This window comes from Sinocyclocheilus grahami, unplaced genomic scaffold, assembly GCF_001515645.1.
Source record: "Sinocyclocheilus grahami isolate Dianchi unplaced genomic scaffold, SAMN03320097.WGS_v1.1 scaffold1442.1, whole genome shotgun sequence".
NCBI lineage: Eukaryota > Metazoa > Chordata > Actinopteri > Cypriniformes > Cyprinidae > Sinocyclocheilus > Sinocyclocheilus grahami.
Genome location: NW_015506621.1, coordinates 140,422 through 146,709, shown reverse-complemented (window position 1 = coordinate 146,709; position 6,288 = coordinate 140,422). Strand labels below are relative to the sequence as shown.

The 6,288-nt window shown below is 43.8% G+C and overlaps 1 pseudogene; it reads right to left on the bottom strand.

Annotated features, from left to right (window-relative positions):
* The window catches only part of LOC107570334 (ubiquitin-like modifier-activating enzyme ATG7), a 92,486-nt pseudogene that overhangs the window by 53,636 nt on the left and 32,562 nt on the right, over window positions 1–6,288 (bottom strand).

Here is a 6,288-nt window from a genome sequence, read left to right as displayed (position 1 = left end):
CACCACTGTCGTCTGGCAGCCCCTCTGCTCGCCCTCAGCCCACCATCAATACGGTGTGAGCTCCGTGGGTTTGCCATCCTCCATCATCACAGTGGCTGCAGAATCCCTGGTCTGAACCTCCAGCCTCTAAGCCGCGGACTCCGCCTCGGCCCATCGACCCGTCGGCTCCACCATGGCTCCTAGCTCCCTCCTCTCCACCGTGGCCCATCAGTCCACTGGCTTCACCGGGCTCCCTCGTCCCTCCGGCTCCGCCTCGGGACTCCACTCCTCTGGCTGTGCCTCGTCCCTCCGGATCTGTCAGGCTCCTCCATCCCTTTGGCTCCTCCTTGATACTCTGTCGCTCTGGCTCCACCGCGGACTTCTGGATCCCCGCATCGGTCGCCGGAGCCATCTGCTCCACCTCGGTCCTCCGGATCCTTGCCCTGGCTCATCGGCTCTCCGTCTCCACCTTGGCTCCTCCCTCCATCGTCTCCACCATGGACTCTGTTCGTCGTCCTCCTCCCGGGTGTCCGTCCTGCTCCCGAGCCTCCTCCCAAGGTCCCACCGTCCCTCCCTGTGTTGTTCCTGAGGCGCGAGGACCCGCCTTCTGGGAGGGGGGTGGTATGTGACGTCCCAGGACTCTGTCTGTGTGTTTCCTCCCCCCTCCATGTGCCTGCCCTGACATAGTTTCTCCCTCATGTTAATTGTTCATTGCTCCCAGGTGTGTCTCGTCATCCCCTCGTCAAGTCAAGTATATAAAGTGTGTTCTGTTCCGTGTTCCCTTTGTCCGGTGTCTATCGTCCATTGTGCTACATGTATTCCCTGTTTCAGATATTAAAAGACAGCTGATTGTGATTCTCCTGCGCTCCTCGTTCCCTTCCGTAGGCAATCGTGACATGAAGAAATATGCATAAAGTGTATCAAGGTTTTGCAGGGGTGTGTTCAGCGATTAGACATCTGGTAATGTCTGGTAATTAATAAATAAATAGGGCTGGTAATTCAAAGGATGTAGGTTCAACTTCAGGATCCATGAACCATTAAGTCTTTGATCGAGATACTGAGCATCGGCATCCCCAGAAGAACTGAAGCCTCCTCCCTCCGTCGGCTCCACCGTGGGCCACTGTTATGGCTGTGGCCTGGGTCCAGCTGGGCTCCTCCTGCTCCGGATCCCTCCTGTTTCCACCTTGGCTCCTCCCTCCATCGTCTCCACCATGGACTCTGTTCGTCGTCCTCCTCCCGGGTGTCCGTCCTGCTCCCGAGCCTCCTCCCAAGGTCCCACCGTCCCTCCCTGTGTTGTTCCTGAGGCGCGAGGACCCGCCTTCTGGGAGGGGGGTGGTATGTGACGTCCCAGGACTCTGTCTGTGTGTTTCCTCCCCCCTCCATGTGCCTGCCCTGACATAGTTTCTCCCTCATGTTAATTGTTCATTGCTCCCAGGTGTGTCTCGTCATCCCCTCGTCAAGTCAAGTATATAAAGTGTGTTCTGTTCCGTGTTCCCTTTGTCCGGTGTCTATCGTCCATTGTGCTACATGTATTCCCTGTTTCAGATATTAAAAGACAGCTGATTGTGATTCTCCTGCGCTCCTCGTTCCCTTCCGTAGGCAATCGTGACATGAAGAAATATGCATAAAGTGTATCAAGGTTTTGCAGGGGTGTGTTCAGCGATTAGACATCTGGTAATGTCTGGTAATTAATAAATAAATAGGGCTGGTAATTCAAAGGATGTAGGTTCAACTTCAGGATCCATGAACCATTAAGTCTTTGATCGAGATACTGAGCATCGGCATCCCCAGAAGAACTGAAGCTGTAATGAGTGCACTGCAAGCCAGTCTGCATTAAAACAGCATCCGCTCAATGAATGAGGACGCCTGAAACACTCTCTAAACAAGCAAAAGCTTGTACAGACACTGATACAGACTTCACATGGTTTCACATCGTGCTCAGTGTTTATCTTTTGGGCATTCATTTGGAATTATTGCACTCAAATGAACAAGTTATCACCCTATTAGTTATTAGTTATTAGTCTAAATCTACATTAACTTTGCTTCATAGTATAGCACCAAATTTTTATTTAACGGGATCACAACTTTTTCCCACATTTATTCAAAGCACTTCAGTCAGTGACTGAACAAAACCCTGTTAACTAATTTTTACCCCAAACCCCTGTTATTCCGACCCTTGGCAAGGGGAAGTCTAACCCTTATTGCGTGCATAATATTTGTATATGCCATATATTAATATTGATTATATTTATAACCGCTACGAATAGCTGTGCACACCAGTGGCGGGATTTCGGCTGAACGACCACGGCTTGAACAAATTTATGTCTCTTATTTAAAATGAACCACAGAGACTTGAGCTTTCCACGTCCTGAACAGCATATTTAACGGGATCACAACTTTTTCCCACATTTATTCAAAGCACTTCAGTCAGTGACTGAACAAAACCCTGTTAACTAATTTTTACCCCAAACCCCTGTTATTCCGACCCTTGGCAAGGGGAAGTCTAACCCTTATTGCGTGCATAATATTTGTATATGCCATATATTAATATTGATTATATTTATAACCGCTACGAATAGCTGTGCACACCAGTGGCGGGATTTCGGCTGAACGACCACGGCTTGAACAAATGTATGTCTCTTATTTAAAATGAACCACAGAGACTTGAGCTTTCCACGTCCTGAACAGCGTTCATGTTCAATATACACTATAACTGAAAAGTTTGGGGTTAGTACACTTTTCAACACTTTTTGAGAAAAGTCTCACTAATGCATAATTTATTTGATCAAAAATACAGTCAAATTGTGAAATATTATTTATGTGTATAATAATTAATTCTGTGTATAATTTTCTATGTGAATATCTGTTAAACAGTAATGTATTTCTGTGATGCGCAGCTGTATTTTCAGCATCATTACTGCAGTCTTCAGTGTCACATGATCTTCAGAAATCAGTATAATATGCTGATCTGCTGCTCAAGAAACATTTCTGATTATTATCAATGTTGAAAACAGTTGTGCTGCACAATATTTTTATTTATTTTTTAAATAGAAATCTTTTGTAACATTATAAATGACTTTACTGTCTCTTTTGATCAATTCAACGTCAATTAATTAACATTAATTTATTAAAAAAAAAAAACTGACATCAAACTGTGTCTTGTTAGGGCTGGTAAACTGAGATGAACTAAACAGGGAAGAGATGCTGCTTGCTGACCAGCACCGCTCTCATGCACACTATGATAATATTGCTCACTAGATCAGCACAGAGCTCTGGTTTATAAAAACCCTCAGAGCAGATGCTCTGCAGTTCTCCACACATCCAGCAGGGGCCAGTGCAAGCTAAAGAGACAAATCAGCCACCACGAGTGTGGCATGCAGTCATGTTGAGCGCAACATTAACGCAATAAAGGTCAGAACACTAAATCCCGTCAAGAACAATTTAAGAGGTCGGGGATTATAATGACCCAGTGGTCGCATGTGTCCTGTTCTCCAGCGTCTGTCGATGTGTTGAGGCTAGTCACAGTCAAGAGAGCTTTTCTGATTAATCGCATTATGAGTAAAGAGTCGCATATTTGCAATTATGGGTTCTTGAGGAGGGGAGCGTTATTTCTGAAGGGGCATATGCATGCTGCACACTGGTGGAGCTAATAACCCAGAGAGCAGCTCTTTGACGTCTGTAGCTGCGTCATTAGCCCCCAGTGTGACAGTGTGTGTGTGTGTGTGTGTGTGCGCGTATGGGACAGTGTGTGTGTGTGCGCGTATGGGTGTGTGTGTGTGTGTGTGTTGCATGCGGGGGGCTCTTGCTACAACGCTGTGCTAAGCTTCAGCACACAGGCAGGGGGTCCTGCTGTGCCACTTTATGAATTATAGTGAGACTGTGAGATTGGAAGTTGCAACATAGCAATATAAACAACTACATATAATAGGTATGATTAATAGTGCACGCAAGCACAACTGGATTTATGTTGGTGTTTTTCCATCGTGTCTTTTAGAAGGAATCATAAACTGAAAAAAAAAAAAGATTTAGGATTTAGTTTGAAATCATTCTCACTCTGCTAGTAAATTTCAAAGACATGCAAGAAACTCATTAAACTAAATGTGAAATTTTGAAAGAGTATTTTCTTGTAAAACATTCTCCAATTACCAGTTCTATTTACAACTTTGAAAAATCTTGTTTTACAGTGTATATTAAAAACAGGATAATCTACCTTCTGCAGATTTTTCTATTGCTCGGTTCTTATTCAGAACAAGTTCCATTTGAAATACTGCAAACAGAATGATCGTCATGAAATTTATTTCTGTTCATGGGTTTTGAACAGCTGTGTTCTTCCACTGATTTGGACAGAGAAGCACACATCGAATCCACAGCATCAGCAAAACAAACGCTGATGCTGAGCTGTGATCAACTGAAGATGACCAGCCAAGCCCGATTCATAAAAAATCACTCGAGTCAAGAACTGTTCAAATCACAATCTTCACAAGTCATTAGTGTTAATCAAAAAGGGGGGACTGTAATTATGTGGAAATCGAATCAGTTCCACACAAGCCCTAATGTTCATCCCGGCAAGAACAATTTATGAGTTCAGGGATTATAATGATCTTCATGGTTATGGCATCAAAACCATGAGCTCATTAACATATGGCTGCCCACATTAACATCCCCTTAGTAATTTAGCAAAGTGGCCCATATCAGAGCTCATGCAAATACTAATGTCTTAAAGGCATAATTCACCAATAATAAGAATAATTTATTTTATGTTCCACAGAAGAAAGAAAGTCATACAGGTTTGGAATGACATGAACGACATGTTATATGTGACGGTTAATGAGATCTGACTTGGCAGAAGAGGAGCAAATAATGACAAATCAGCTATCGAATTACTTCAGAAAGCCTGAAGGTTTATTGCTTTTCTAAGCGTTCTGGTAATTTCTGAAGCTTGACTATTCCAGGAGCAGCATGAACCTCCTACTAAACATCTCCTTTTGTCATAGAGGTTCGAAAGCGCTGCTGTTAATTCAAAGAGTCAGAGAGATTGTAGAAAGAGTCATGTGTAAGTAGGGGTGTAATGGTACACAGAATTCACGGTTCGGTACGTACCTCGGTTGATTTCAGTACAACAGGTATTTTTCATTTATATTTGTGAAATGATGCTACATCAGACATCTGCGCAAAACAAAAATAGCAGACGGACTGAATGAAAATGCAGATTTATTCTCTGACAGCAGGTGGCGCTTAAGGAACAGCAGCGATACAGCGTTTCCTTGGTTAACACTACTTTAATATGCATTATATGGAGATAAGAGGAAAAGAAAATGCCTCTGAAACATATCTGAAGATGGTCAGTTTCTCTCAGAGATGCATTCATATATTTGTCCTATCCTATATTTCGTGAACACTGAGCTCGATCTGCCTGCTACAGTAGTTTCACCTCTTTACAGAATTCCACACAAATTACATTTCGGGAAATGACTCTGGAAAAATTCTGGAGTAGAGACCAGGCCAAAATAAAACTAAAAACTGGTTCTGATTTATAGCCGGTCGTCCGGTGCACTTCTAGACCCCGAAACTTTCCCAGACTGCTGATTTAACACAAGCAGGCGCTTCTTTGAGCTTGTGTGCCATCTGAACTCGCCATTCTTGTTTTGGGTTGGTGCGTCGATTGTCTCTTCTTCTGCTCTGTCCTGTTGTGACGGTTGGCAGTGTGTTTTCACTCTAATAAAGTACATTCTTAAAATGACAAATACATGCATCAGACACTGCACAGGAGCTCATAACTGACCTGATGGGGGACGAGACCCAGAGAGGTCGGGGGTTCATTCATCCGGTCATCACTGCTACTGGCCACAGCATAACCTCTGACAGAAAACAGATCACACATCAACACATTCAAATTAGACCTCAGTGCACCCCTAAAGAGCAGTTTTATGATTAGTTACAGTGTGTGTGTGTGTCTACGTGAGTCTGTGTGTGTGAGTGTGAGTGTGTGTGTGTGAGTGTGTGTGTGTGTGTGTATGTGTTTTTGTGACAAATGAGGACATAAATGTGTATAATGACAAAGGTATGACAGGTATTACAAGGAGAAGGTGACTTTTCAGGATATTACCCCATGTCCCCACTTTTCAAAACGCTTATAAATCGCACAGAATGGAGTGTAGCAAAGTGCTGAAATAGCAGAAAGTCTCCTGTGAGGGGTAGGTTTAGGGGTAGGGTTGGTGTAGGGCAATAGAATATACGGTCTGTACAGTATAAAAACCATTACGCCTATGGAGAGTCCCCACTTTTCACAAATGTAAACCTGTGTGTGCG